The sequence below is a fragment of the Suricata suricatta genome, chromosome 7 (assembly GCF_006229205.1).
Source record: "Suricata suricatta isolate VVHF042 chromosome 7, meerkat_22Aug2017_6uvM2_HiC, whole genome shotgun sequence".
Taxonomy (NCBI): Eukaryota; Metazoa; Chordata; class Mammalia; order Carnivora; family Herpestidae; genus Suricata; species Suricata suricatta.
Genome location: NC_043706.1, coordinates 87,933,403 through 87,949,671, shown reverse-complemented (window position 1 = coordinate 87,949,671; position 16,269 = coordinate 87,933,403). Strand labels below are relative to the sequence as shown.

Sequence of the window (16,269 nt, the reverse complement as noted above, 5' to 3'; positions counted from 1 at the left end):
CCATATAGTCTAGGCACTTACAAGAATTAACTCATAATAACTCTACCAGGTGGGTTCTTTTATTATCCCCATTTTGTAGATAAGTTACAAAGCATTAAGTAGCTTGTTCTAGGTCAAAAAGCTAGTATGTGGTAGATATGGGATTCAAGTTTAGGCAGTGCAGCCCCAGAAACTCTATTCTTTGTTAATTTCTTTTTTAATCTGTGATGTTATTTCAATTCTTTTTCAATTTGTGAATTTAGTCTGCAGTCCCTCAAAGAACAAACTAGAGGTAAAACTGGTCTAATATAAACTATTATAATATTGTATATGTCTTACGGGTGAAATACTACATACTACAGATTCAATGTTGGAATACTGATAAAAGAAATTACCTCAGAATTCAGGTTTAGTCACACAGGTAGTCCCTCCCACAAATAATAGTGATGTGAAGCATTGTACAAGATCATTATGATTAAGTATTTATGCAACAACCACAAAACATAAACATGCACATACAAATATACCCACAGAGCTAACACTGTCATAAACCCTGAGCTTATCAGTTCCCACAGCAGTGAGTTATTTGAAGCAGCAGATGAAAGAGAGAGAAGGAAGTTTTATGATCTGATAAAATAAATAGTAAAGAGAAGATGTTCTTTAAATAGTTTCCAAGGTAACTGGTTATGGACTTGGAATATATAAATAGAGATTTTAAGCCCAAGGAAAAAAAGGAAATTAATGCTACCATTTCATAAAAAATGAAAGCAAATCAAAAGGAGGGAGGGATTAAGCCTGTAGAAAACAGAAAAAAAACAAGTTACAGAAAATCTATTTATGTTGATTATATATGGCCATCATATACTTCACCAACCTACACGTATTGGAATTTAGAGAAACGAAGATATTAAAATGTAAACCTAAGTATCAACTGATCAGGATAAATATATTAATTAAATATAACTATATATTATTACTTATATTTATTTATTTATGCCAATAATTAATATATATCTAATTATAATAGAGGAAACTAATGCTGTTTAATTGGAATTCATTAATAGGCACATATTATATTAATCCCATATGTATTATATTAGTTATCACATACCTAATAGAAATTTAACAAGCAATTACATTTTCATTACATTTATACACAAGGTGAAGTTACTGTTAAAATAGTCAAAGATCCATCAGCATTATGCCTTAAAATTTAGACATAATACAATTACTAAAGCAAAATAAGGTAATTACTTATGGGATTAATAAAGGTTCACCTAAATTTTTGGTTTTGTTTTGTCTGCTTACTATGAGGAGTTCATTTGCTGTGATTATAAAGAACCACTACAATGTAGCCATTCTGAAGGCATCTATACCTTCATTAATGGCTTATGTATATGAAAGTGTTCCAAAAATTAGTATAAAATGAGTAACAATATACCTCTCACATAGTGATATACAGACTCTATAGTTCTTTGGCCAAGTGGCTTTTAAAGTTTTTCATATATGTAATGAATTTAAAAAAATCCATTCATTCAATGAATGCTAGGCACTGTTTCAGGCATGAATTATAATAGAATGATTCTTTGCTAATGATTTGGTCAATATCATAATCATGTGTAGGCATAATATTCTACCACAGATTTACCAGCTTGTGCCAGAAGTGAAATACCAATGCACCAAAACAAACAAAAAAGAAAGACATACATGCTCAAGGTTACCTAATAGAAAAAGCAAGCAATCCCCCAAATGTTTCATTGTGATATCATTTAAATGCTTTTATCTCCTTATGACTTTTATCAATTGCAATGACAAAAGAGTTGACAAGGTCAAACTATGCAGAAGAAAATAAGAAAACTGACTAAAGTGTGATTAGTTCAGGTAAACTCTCTAGTCAGTCCACACTAACGTATTCACCAATTGCTAAATCACTCTTCTTTTTTTGAGTGTGAGACATAACTTTCACACATATACTAAAATATAATGAATTTAAAATTAAAAGAATAATTTAAGGATAAATCTCCAACATTCTGATGCTGAGTTCAATATTCCTGTCACTTGAAGAAATAAAAAAATAAGTTTTCATTTTTTTTGAATTTGTAATTGTAACTCACTAAAAAAAATCATCATATTTATGAGTGCTCTGAAAAGGAATCAAATGTCATTTAAATCATATCAAAAGCTCATTTAGTTCAACTTAACTGCTAATTTGAAAGAGATTGAAATCCAGATATTGAGATAAAAGTGCATAAATTCATATTCAAATGCAGTTCTTCATACTATAAAATGCATATGGCATGAACTTTGTAAGAGAGGCACATTTTCTCAATAGTGTGAGTATAAAATATGCCATAGGTTTCATATCTTTATTTTGACAGAAAAAAATATAATGTAACTATATAATGAGGGCAAAAATATGACCTATACCACACAACTTGTTATAAATTAAGTTCTCCATTATATCTCATTATCACTTTCCTTTTATCCTCTCTTCCACACCCTTCTATTCCAATGTATGCTCTCTGCTAGATCATAAGAATTTTCTTTCAAGGCCATACTGGGATATCACCACTCATGATTACATTTTGACTTCCTTTATTAAGGGCTAAAAATATAATGCATATATATTATTATTTAATTGACCACCTCTTGACTCCACAAAATGTAGCTAACATACATATATTCATGATAAGGTCCATAATATGTAGATTTATATCAGAAGGCAAACACTTTCCAAAATCCATGGGAGATGTTATACTCTGTGTTCACAGGGCAAACAAAAATGTCAGAACGTCACAGAGAGATGTGGAACTACTTCTCTAGACAGCTGAAAGGAGTTAGGGCTTTATTGTATTACTGGATCTGAAATATTAAAAAGCATGATGGCTTTTGGCTACATGTCAACAAATGAACAAGGTTCTTCTAATGGTGTAAAATGTCTGGTCTAGCAAAAAAGTATCCCTCAATGACAAAATATGGTTTATTAAAGTATGTTCTCTGAATGACAATTTTTTCACTGAATTATATGCTTTCCAGGATGGTATGAAGCCTCTTCCATCTTTCTACTGCTGTTGTCCAGGACTGGCATATTGAATTAATTTGCTTATTATCTAACCATTCACTGAATTTGAGGACCTCTAAATCACAGCAGTACATTTCTATGGTATTTTATGGAGTCCCAGGATTTAATAGAGAAGTCTCTAGAGTTTCTGGAGAGGAAGACAGGGAGTGAATAAAGTATAGACCATGGGACAATCGAAGAGCTTAACTTCCATATATTTTATATATTGCATATCTACGTATTATTTTATTTGAGAAGAGTATTTTGTTTCTTTAAAGAAAAATATGTTTTAAAATTACTGCTCTAAAAATGTAGTTTAATTACTGGAGTCTGATTTATGAATCATTTTCACAGAAAATAATCTTATGAGAAGGTTCTTATATGCTTCCATAACTAATTGTCCTTGGACTGATTCTGAAATGGAACAGCCCTTTACCAAATTCCATCACAGAAAATATACTGTTAAGAATAAAGATGTGTGTATGCATGTGTGTGCGTGTGTGTTTGATGTATAGTCATATATGCATAAACCACAAATATATCTGTGATTCTATAAGGGAAACTGTTTCAGTTTAATTATTTCTAAATAACTGATGAGGTATTGCAGAACTGGTAATATCTTTGAAGATTCACAGAGGCACAGAGAAAGTAATCAAATTTGAATTATAATGTTCTAGTCAAGTGAAATGCCATTAAAGATACATTTTGTGTGGGACAATTTTTTGTTAGTCATGCTTGTACAGGTGCAAGGAGTTTAGCATCCATGGTTTATCATCTCTGTGCTATGATGATAGCCAAACAATAAACCTCATTCCATACATTTCCAAATGGATTTTCTAATGGAGATGGTAAACTCTCCAATTTAGATTATCATTTAAAATTGAGTATGCACCAAAGCTCTGTGATCCCAGTTCTGTTTCTTCCCCATTACAGGAACACCTATCAGTTAATTAGTAACTTTAAACAAACATTTTGGAACATTTTTAGTCATTTTACCCAGTTGATATATGAATATTAAGTTCAACTTATGAAGAATTACTTTCATGTAACTATACTATATGTAGAACATATAAGAATTTTTAAGCCTCATTTTGTTCTGTCTGCAAAAATATTTAGTTTGCTTTTATTCTGCTCAGAATAATGACAACAGATGTTTGTTGTAAGCAATCTAACAAACATGTATTCCAAATTTTCAAAAAGTATGGTAATTCTCAAGCTCATCTTCCCAAAATAAATCCGGGATATGGATTAAAAACCTATGGCTTAAAATTAGTCAACAAACATCATTTAAGAGATTGTAGATAAATGATAACTATACATTGCTATGACAGCTTTATTCAAACACAGCATATTCTCTTTGAGATTGATAGAAAATTGCAGGGTATTCTCAGGTGAAAGAAATTAATATCTCTGTGTGCACATACTTTATATAAAATAAAAGAGAGATTTCAAGTAAATTTCCCATCAAGTAAAATAATTTGGTCATAAAACCAACAATTACATTAATATATGAGATAATAATAATTTAAGCCAATATGTCATGTAATATTAAAAATCAGTAAGATATTGACAAGACACTTATTAGTGCACATGTAAGCAGTGGAGGGAAACTCTAGGTATATGGTTGCACTAGAGATTTTCTGTGGATGTCCTAAAAGCTGATCACAAGAAAACAACAATCAGAGACATAGCAACAATACCGTTTTCCACCTCACACTGACCTGTCTGAAATTGATGCAGCAGGTATGAATGTAAACACTTAAACTAATGCGCAAAAATCACCATGATTTTCTTTAGTGAATTTCATTATACCATGCAGTTTGAATTTCCAGTAACAGTGGGTATATAGGAAATTTTGAAGGAAGGATAGAATAACAGAAAAGGCCAACAGCTGACTAAATTTGCCAGTTTTACTCTTTTCGAGGATAAAACCATCACTTTAGTGTTCATATTAAACCAATTATAAGATCAATCTCCTTGTTATCAAGGTGGCCATTTATTGTCCAAATTACAACTGTTTTGAGAATGAACAGAGGGTGCTAAAATAATTTAAAGGACTTAACTGATTTAAACAGGTGACAATCAGGATTACTACAGGAAAACTGAATATTTGGACTCCACCTTTTAAAGATGCTTCTCCCCTCTCAAGGGAACTTTCCTCTTCCTTCTTTTTCCAAATCCAGCATTTGAGTATAGAAGGAAGCAAATTTATGTCTGTGAGAATGAAGTTAGATGTCTGATTTTCATGCTGTTTCTACATTCTTATAGGCCACCATTGAGATGCTATTCATTTGCTAAGCCAGGGTATGTGCAAATGGTTCCATTTGGCCCTTCTGGAGCATTTGCTATTACCTGCAATCTTTGTCAATTCCAGCCACCTTTCATCCCTAATGTGTCACTGAAAAAGTTCTGGGTTCCTGTATACAACACAAGAGGGGGTTGCAGCAGTTAATGATGAGAAAATGGCCATGGCTTTTACATTTCCATTCCTGCTTTTTTCATTTTCTTAAATTTTACTACCCAGGATCAGAAAGGCTTTCCCCCTTTCTGCTTTAAATGGCATCTATGATTGAGTCACCTGGGTAGCTCAGTCAGTTACGCATCTGACTTTGGCTCAGGTCATGGTCTCACAGTTCCTGAGTTCAAGCACCGCTTTGGGCTCTGTGCTGACAGCTTGGAGGCTAGAGCCTGCTTTGGATTCTGTGTCTCCCTCTCTCTCTGCCCCTCCCCAACTTGTGCTCTGTCTCTCTGTCTCTCAAAAACAAACAAACATTCAAAAAATTTTTAATCACATCTATGATTTAGATGAAACTGAAGAGAAGGACTTTTGAGCTTGTCTTCTTTCACCTTCAGATTAAATGGCTGATTATTCAATCTACCACCCAGGTTAAAACTGAACAACTTAACTGCCATATATGCATGGTAGAGTGACCATAAATGCAAACATCATTGTGATGTAGCTTAATCCCACTCCAGAAAATTTTATTTCTGAAGAAACCATCCAGGAAGCAGTAATTAGAGAAAGACACAGGGGAATAACATGAGAATTATTTTCCTCCTAAACGAGGAAAAGACTAGGCCTAAAATATTTGGTCAGGGTTAAATATCAAAAAGAACATCGACCAATTATTTTTGCTGGGATTTGATGACAAGTTAATATAAATGGGTCTTTCTAACTCCTTCAAAATTCTAAGATTTCAGTCTTTTATCTTCAATTTGACTTGGTATAGTATATGGAAAAACATAGTGCATGGCAGAGGCTAAGAATTCAATAAATGTTTGTTTCTAGATTCTCTCTATTTCTTGCCTTCCATGTGTCCAACAATCTTTGCATCCACTCAACTATCTTCCTATCTTAGATTCTCTACCTCATTCTCACTGACCATATAACTCTGCCTTCCGTCTGCTCACATAATAAAACCAGGGCTATCTAAATAAATTTTATTTTCTCATTTCCACTTTAAAATACTTTTTAACTTCTACTTTACTTCTCCTCTTCCCATTTCATCTTAGAGGAAGAAGAAAGCATTTTCTGTTTCACTGTTCCCAGGCAACTTTTCTCTCCTTTCAAGGCACTGTTCAAATGATAACTATTGTGTATATTAACTCCAATCTCCTTCCTTTCCTGAATTCCCATGTTAGAATTATTCACTATTTCTTTGAATTCCTAGAATACATTGAATGTACCATCATTATAGTTACTATTTTTTTTTCCTTCATGCTATTGTATTTTAGATGGCTGACACATCTATAAACTGTAAAATCTCTGAAGTCAAGGATCATTCACCTCTTTAAATTGATTATCAGTGTCCAATAGATTTTGAAAATTAATGATCTTCAGCTGATGGTTTTTGTCTTGAATGATGTTGATGATGTGGACAATGAACCATATGACCTTTTAACTTTTCATATCCTTGGGCTTCCAAGTGAATGTCTGGGCCAGCCTTTTCCAGGTATCTAAGATGTTAAACTTTAGCCAACATGTCTTAGATCATGTATTTTCTTTAGACTAATTTATAAGTTAAGAAATGTGTCAGAATTTTCTGGTAAAGGCAGCTTTAAATGAAAAGAAAAAAATTGTATCCATTATTATACTAAGAAAAGATAAATATATTTATGAACTCAAAGCAAACAAAATAAAACAAAACAAAGTAGAAAAAGTGGATAGAGTGATGCAACCAACCTGCCTGGGTCAGGAATCAAGCATGGATAGTTGAGAATTCAGACTCATGTTGTATACAGAACATATGTGTTCCAGACAGGTGGCAGAATGGAGTCTGGCTCACTGTTCAACATGGTAGATTGAAGCAGAATTCTATAGCCTGAGGCATATAGATTATACAAAGCTGCCTGAGTGGGGACTCAGGCATAGAGACCACTGACTGATGAGGAACAGAATGCTACCTGTTCTGGATAAAAGAAAAAAAAAAAAAAGAGGGAGTGGGTAGGTCATGATTAATTTTCTGTTTCTCATCTTATATTTCAAAGAAAATTAATTTTCATTTATTTACTATATGTTCTGCATTGTGAACTAAATGTGTGTGTCCCTCTAAAGTTCATATGTTGAAGCCCTGAACCCCACAGTGTGATGGCATTTGCAGTTAGGGCCTTTGGGAGGTAATTAGGTTTAGATGACGTCATGCAGGGGAGGCCCCCATGACAGGATTAGTGCCCTTAGAAGAAGAAAAAGACATCAGAGCTCTCTCTTTCTCTTCTATATATGAGGACACAGCAAAAAGACTGCTATCTAGAAGGCTGGAAAAGAACTTTCGCCAGATGGCCTGCACTTTGATCTTGGACCTCCCTGCCTTCAGAACTGTGAGAAATAGAATGTCTGGTGTTTAAACCACCTAGTCTGTGGTATTCTATTACAGTGGCCAAGCTAAGATAGTCTACTTATTGGAGCGCCTGGGTGGCTCAGTCAGTTAAACCTCTGACTTCGGCTCAGGTCAGATCTCACGTTTGTGGATTCGAGCCCTGCGTCAGGCTCTGTGCTGACAGCTAGCTCAGGGCCTGGAGCCTGCTTCCGGTTCTGTGTCTCCTCTCTCTGCCCCTCCCCCTCTCATGCTCTGTCTCTCTCTGTATCAAAAATAAATAAAACATTAAAAAAAAGATATTCTACTTACTTTCTTGTAACTCAAGCAAATCTTTTAAACAACTCCAAGTGGCATTATAATTATTTCAGAAAGATACCAATAAACTGTATCAGAGACATGAAAGATCCTGTTTGTATACTTAGGAATCCAAATGAAGTAAATCCAGAAATCCAGGCATTATTTAGGCATACATACGACACAGAGTAAGGAATTAGTAAATATTGCTCACTCACTAATTCCTTGAAGGTTTTTTTACTGCACAATGTCTATTATTAAAAAAAAAAGAGGAAATTTGAAAAGGCTTTGAGTAAGTCATACTACTGCTTTTACATCCCTTCCATGCTCTTCAGTTCTTCTACCACTAATAGCAGAATTTACTTTAGAAAGATAGCAATCTCCAGTTCTACCTAGGGACATCTAAGATACTACTTCACTCAGAAAGAATTCTCCCTTTTCTTCAGACTCAAGAAAAACAGTAGGAGCAATATGAACAATGGGAAAACATTCTTCTTTCATCCTCCTGGAAATAATAATTTCTACTGGGTCAAGTTCTCTTAAAAACTTTCAAACGGATTTTGCTCTTTTTGATAATCTCAGAAGCTATGTGTATTGGGGAGAGTATGAAATTTAATGGGAAGTAGATAAATATTTTCCAGAATGCATGAAAAACACCAAGTTTAGAGCTACCAAAGTTCCTTCTCTATGGATATTCTTCTTCCTGACATGCTTACTCAGCTCACCATCATCCTTTCAAAAAAATGTGAAATGCCACTTCTTCAAAGAAGCCCCTCTGACAGCAAAAACAAGCCCAGATCTCCAGTTATATGCTTTGCTGACAAATGCAGTTTTCCTCTGTGGAAATCCCAAAAGCTTTAATTGGTCATTATTTGTGAAATCATGGGCTTTGTCTCTTACCTAGGCTCTTGGATACAGCAGGGCAGAGACTAAGCACTCACTACAGCACCTGACAGTTAGGAAATATTCAATGAATATTTACTCAAGGAATAGGAGAAGGCAAATTACTTAGGGGCTTAAGATATAGAGAATATTAGCTTAAAAAATAAATTGTACTCTTTAGGACCCTTCACTTTCACCAAAGTGAAGAGGGAGCTCACATGCTAGAAGTAAAAACCAGCTTCACTGGGACTTCACATGCAGTATAAACCCAACCCTTCCCACAGCAAGGTGAATCTTGGGCATCTTTATCTCTATCAAGAGGGACAAAAAAGGAGCCATTTTTTCCTACCCAGATCTTTTTATATACCAACAGTCACAAGTCTTCCAATGTGCCCCCTGGCACTCAGCAAATACCCCTCCATGCTCCATTTCTTCAGTGAACATTCTGTTCACCTTCTAGCTTTAACACATGGCTAGGTCTCTCCTGGGCATGGCTGGATCTCTCCAGTGGTAGCTATTCTTCCAATAGTCCTTGTTCTGCTGGTTCTCTCTTTTCCTATCATTGCCCTTTCCACACCATTTTCTGTAATTCATCCCTAATTGTAACATGCTTTAAAATCTCATATCACCAAATTATCTCACCTTCTCCATCTCAGTGCTGCCTTTTGCTCACTCCCACTTTTCAGTGAGTTGACCTCCTTGTTCTAAGCCACTTTCCCTCACCTCTTGGTATATTCACTTATCTATGGCAATTTCCATATCCTGTACTCAAAGTTCTTGAACTTGTCTTTTGTTGCTTTTCCCCCTTGCAACTTAGCCAGTCTCTCTCCTATAATCATACTATGAACACTGCCATCACTAAAAAAATGTAATCCTTCCATAATCAGATTCCTTCATGTTACTCCCATATTGATACTTGAAATTTTTCTAATAATCCTTCAACTCTAACACTTTATTACTGTCTTATCGTTTAATACTCTCTTCCTTACTCAGCTTAATTTTTCTGCTCAATTATAAAAGTCACTACCTATTTATAGACCACAGTTGACTTGCCCTTTTTTTTTTTTTTACCTCTTCATCTATTTTAGCAAAAACACAACCCAGGTTATATCTGGCTTTCTGCCTAACCACTTGCACCCACACAGCTGAACATGGTTAGAGGAAAATTCACAACCACAAGAGCATTTCTCATTTTAAATTAATAACCAAAAACCTCAGGTAAATCTTACTCACTGCCACCCACCTACTTGCCTCTACCAACACATTCTGGCTCCCAAAAAAAGTCAGTCATTACGCTTGCTCTAGTTATCATCCCCTTTTGCCTACTCAAGGACATTATTTCAAAAGTTTCTCCTTCTTCTACATCACCTTTCCCTTCTACTAGATTATTTCCATTAGCATACACATGCTATTCCTCCCAACTGCAAGGCAAATCATAAGAAATTAAAACTATCCTTTATCTCTACAGAGCCAATAAATTATGTAATGCTGTGCCAGTAAGTCATATTAACACAAGACAACTTACGTTCGTGACCTCACTGAAGTTTAGGTATCTAGCTATGGAGGATATGTGTCTATGTGTCTTTATCTTAACCCCTCTCCACCATTATTTAAGGAAAAATAGAAATGTCCATGTTATTTCTAACCAACACAACCGTGCCAAAAACAAACAAACAGACAAACAAACAACCCATTGTTCTTTCTGTGCTGGCTATGTTATTCATCTCTCAAATTTTCCATTTTCAATCTATTGATATTCTAAGTATAGATAACACACGTGGGAGAAATGTGGAGAGAAGGAACGGTTTATAAGAAAACAAGAGCCATGGGTTGTGGGGAATGGTGTTGTCTGCTGGATTTAATGGATACTTACTGATGAGGTCTTCTATCCTTTGATTTACCTCTGATCAGTAGTTACATTTGTAATCCAGACATTTTATTGATGCAACATTTTAAATAAAAATATATATCAAAAGACTTTCCAAAGAGTGTAAATTCAGTTTCAAAGTAATAAATTTGAATTCAAATTACACTTTATTCAACTTCATCATTCCCAAATGGTATTTAGGAAAAGTAAATTTTTACTCATGCTAACTGGAGAATATAACTGCTTAAATTTGAAAGAGGATTGCTCTTTGTTTTTGTTTTTGTTTTTTTGTTATGCAAATATCTGCTTGCATGACTACTGGATACAGCTAATTGGTTGAAAATATGATGTTATCCAAAACTGACCATGGGGAAAGAGATGCTCCAACTCATGATTAATATGTAGAGGTAAGAACAAAATAACATTTGAGAAATATCCATAGTTATACCATTAAGTAGTTTTAGACACTAGAAAGGAGAAGAGATTTAAAATCAGCACCTAATGCTGCAAAATATTTGATATCTATTTACTAAGGGCAAACAAATACATTTTTCCTAAAGAATGGAAAATCAGTTATTAGTAAATGATTCTAAATGTTATGTATATACTTTCCATACAAGTGAACTGATTATTAATATTTATGCCCCATTGGCATGTTTAATTCAACCACTCTTTCATAGCATTTTATATAGTTGTAGAAGTATCAGCAATAGTACTAGAAAAAAACTGAGGAAAATTGGTTTTTATATTCTAACTTTTTTCTGTCAGGAACTGCCAGATTGATTCAAATATTCGACATAAAGATATTTAAGATATAATGACCTTACAATGAGCAATATTCAAAGAGAAAATGTAAGATGAGTGCAAGTACGCAACAGCTGCCAATCAGAATTTTAAAAAGTACATGACAATCAAAAAAGGACAACACAACAGTAATAATTCTATATTCAATCATTTTGTAACAAATGCCTTTAAAATTTTTTAATATTTATTTGCTTTTGAGAAGGAGAGAGACAGAGTGTGAGCTTGGGAGGGGCAGAGAGAGCGGGAAACACAGAATCTGAAGTAGGCTCCAAGCTCTGGGCTATTAGCACAGAGCCCCATGTGGGGCTCAAACTCACAACGGCAAGATTGCGACCTGAGCCAAAGTTGGACACTCAACCAACTGAGCCACTCAGGCGGCCACAAATGCCATTTTTTAAACATCCAGGTAATACATGATAGAAACATTGATATACACTTGTTAAACTCCTCACAACTGGGGCGGAAATATAGAATCATCAATCAGTATTTCTCTAATTAGGAAATCCCCCCCACTTTAATCTCGAAACACCTGGATGTTCAGAATTTTAACCCATCATATTTGATGCTTAATGCTCTGACATCTAAGCCATCCTATGTATGAAGATAAGAAGCTAACTGATAGTTAGGCTGATGGTCTTAAGTCTCTGAGACAAAAAATATTGGAATTCAGGAAAACCTTACATCAGCAGGAATGCAATTGTCATCATTTTTAAAAAGGTGTTTATATCTAGAATGTATTTAAAATCACTTTATTCTATAAACAACCAAATATATTGCTACATCTAATTCATAAGAATAACTCTTTGAGCCATTTCAGGTGTGTTAATCATGTAGTCCACCTCTAGGAAAATTATTCTAATACAAATTAACATATATTTTTTCTGGATAGATTTATTTCTAGGGAAGAACGTAAAACAAATGAAACAAAATAAATGTAATGAAGATTGACTTATAAGATTTAAAGGTCTGTGTGGAAGCAGTAGGATGCCCAAGAACACAAGATGTATAGACAAAGTCTTCTGCTCAGATCTCTCTTCAAGAAAATTCTGTGGAAGTAGAGTTGACTGATAGCCTCCAGGGGCCACATCTTTGGATCCACTATGGTTTCACGCCAAAGCCACACTTCCTAGCTTTGCTTACAACCAATGATTAAACTTTGTGTAATTTCTATGTCTGGGTCATGTCTGCCTGATGTGGGACTCTTCCAATGAGTGACATTCACTTGGGGACTCTCCTCTGGATGGGTTGTGGTTTTTGCAGAATTGCTACATAGTCCTAAGCTCTCCTTACCCGAATCTGTTTCCTTCCATTTACCCCTTCACATGTGTCAGGCTGAATTGCTGTCTGGAGGCATTTCTGGCCCACTCTTGCTCCTCTTCTCTTTTACCCCTCTCAGACATTGCCTAACAAATCTTGGCATCTCTAATTCCATCTTGATCTTTCACAGAGGACTCAAACTCATCCACATAATACATGCAGAGTAATAAATAGGAACACACTATGTTCTACTCACCCCCATTATACCCTCTCTTATGAAAAGTCCTTTGTCTATTTAGTTCACACCATATGGCTTATATGCTCCTCTGTCATCTCATTACTGTCACTACCTAATGTATAACCCCTCCACTCATGTAAGACATTAACGGCTGTGCCACAGTGGTTTCCACTCCAATTCTTGATACACTACTGGAAATTTTATATCCATATAGACATTGGTTAAAGGCCTACAAAACCCAGTGCCTTCTACAAAAATCCTCTGCTATTCTGTAGCACTCCCCATGCCTTTAGGGAGTCATTCAACTGTACAACTACAAACTCACTTCTTTTCTAATATCTGCTAGTTTATTCCAGTGCACTTTTGTTTTGGAGAGGAGGTCAGTCCATCTACTGGCCTTTATACCTTATGTCTTCTAAGACCACTTACCTCTATTCCAAACTCAGTTTCCAAAGACCACTTTTCAAACACATTTTTTAAAGAGAAGCCTAAAACCCCTCTGCTTCATAATCCTTTCACAAACCCATATAAAAATCCAGCATAAATCCATCGTTATTTATTTCACTACTATATTTAAGCTACTTAATTCCACTGGGGGAAAAAAATATCCCAGAGCAGGAGAAGATAGATACCTTCAATATCACCAATCTTCACAGTGTTCAATATTGCTTATTGACCATTACTCAACAAGTTCTTCTGCAATTCCTCACAATTCTTAACTCCATTTCCATTTCCCTGAAGTCTCTGACCTTCCCACCCTCCAACTCACCTTGACCTCTTTCCCTCCTCTCTTTTCAATACAGTGAGAGACATCCCTACCTCTGCCCTCCATTCAAAGTTAAATAATTCATCTGTTCTATATAACATCGTCTTCAATTTTTTCAAGGATGTTATGTTATCAAATATTCCCTGTGTCTCTATTTTTGCGATCTCTTTTCTACTTTCTATTTTATAATTTAACCAATGGAAAAAATAGAGGCGGCAGATAAATACATAGGTAAAATGATTAGTTGTAATCAAATAAGTAGTTGACCCCACTAATTCCTCTTCCCCTTCATGTTTGACACTGTTTTCTCACTATTTGGCAGTTAACCAAATCACTTCTCCACTCACACTGTCCCTGTTCTCTCAGCTCCATTTTTTCCTTCCTCCCTCCAAATTGTGCTTCTGAAAAGGGGTCCATGTCACAAAGTCCAATGGATTTTTCTCTATCTTTACCTTGTTTGATCTCTAAGAAGCACTTACATTGTTGATCACAACTTCTTTCTCTGGACAAGCCCTTTTGTTTTCCCAGACACCATATATTCCACATTATACTCCTATCTCTCTGAGTGTTCTTTCTTAAATTTTCCTTTGTTGATTCATTGCTCTCTGAAACACTGGCTGATAAAGTGCCACAGATCATTGCCTAGACTCCTGTCTCTTTACCCTATGACTCTCTAGGTGATAACATCTGTTCCCAACATTTTAATTACATGAGTTAATGACTGTCACACCTGGGCTCTCTGGACCCCCATTCTTAACTTCTTTCTATACATCTCCATATGGAAGTCTCAAAAACACCTTAAAGTTAATAAATTTCACACTTAAATTACAATTTTTCTCTACTCCATCTCTCTTGGGTTCTATAAATTAGTGTATAGAACCAAGACATAATCCCTGTCTTCTTTCTTTCCCCTCACTTCCTACATAAAAGCAAACAAATAATATAATCAGTATTACTTTTTCCACTTTGGACTATTTCCACCTAAATTTCCTTCCTTCTTGAACCAACCTTATCCTACATGTTACCCTTAGCTTTTTTCTTAGCTAACTCTATTTTTATTTCAAGTTTCATTTTAAATGCCTATTTTTAAAGCAAGCCTATCCTAAACCTCCCAGACTGATAGATAACTGTTACCTATCAATTACTAACAATAACTTTATGAATTTGAATTAGTACAAATTAATATAGCATATGCTGATTTTCATTAAGAAACACTAATTCTGGGGCACCCGGGTGGCTCAGTCGGTGAAGCCTCTGACTTCGGCTCAGGTCAGATCTCACATTTGTGGGTTCGAGCCCCAGGTCAGGCTCTATACTGACAGTTAGCTCAGAGCCTGGAGCCTGCTTCTGGTTCTGTGTCTCCTTCTCCCTCTCTGCCCCTCCCCCTCTCATGCTCTGTTTCTCTCTGTATCAAAAATAAATAAAACATTAAAAAAATTAAAAAAAAAGAAACACCAATTCTATGATTCATATAATTTAGTGCTTCCAAAAGTACATTTCCTCATTATATAACACATTAGTAAAAAATACCTTAGTTAAGTTAAACAGTATTGGAACAGAATGCAGCACTTCAAGATTTCTCAGAACCTTGATATGTTAATGTGCATTGTGACTCACTGCACTCAGATGTGCTGCATAATGCAACATTTCTAAAATTTACTTAATCCTACTGAAGTTTTTGGTTTGTACTATATCCTACGGAGTAGTGTTCCAAGAAGTTGCTTTGGGTAACATTGATAATTTGATGATTTAGAAGCCCTTGGGAGATGATTTTATATATGCAAATATTATTAAATTTCTAGTCCTTTAAAATTATTATTCAATACAAATAACTATATAATTGGTAAATATGTTCAAAAAGAGATTTAAAAAGGACATGTTTTGAATCTCACGACGATTTTGAAAAGCATTAATGATTCTAGGGCGCCTGGGTGGCTCAGTTTGCTAAGCATCTGACTTCGGCTCAGGTCATAATCTCAAAGTTTATGGGTTCAAGGCCTGTGTCAGGCTCTATGCTGACAGCTCGGAGCTTTGGATTCTATGTCTACCTCTCTTTCTGCCCCTCCCTTCTTGTACTCCCTCTCTCTCTCAAAAAATAATAAACATTAAAAATTAATCTTAATGATTCTAAATTTCTAAGAAAAATTCTACAAAAAAGCCTTTCCAAAAAGGTGATGGTAATAGAAATATTATTGGATATATATGTTTTATTATAAGAGATCCCTCCATATTTTTTGATTTTTAGATTATTAGTGAGATTGAATGTTTACTCTGTCATGCATATTTGCAACTATAAAAATAACT

The 16,269-nt window shown here is 34.9% G+C and overlaps 1 protein-coding gene across 1 annotated transcript in view; it reads right to left on the bottom strand.

Annotated features, from left to right (window-relative positions):
• The window catches only part of GRIK2 (glutamate ionotropic receptor kainate type subunit 2), a 622,100-nt gene that overhangs the window by 68,251 nt on the left and 537,580 nt on the right, over nucleotides 1-16,269 (bottom strand). The window lies entirely within an intron of this gene.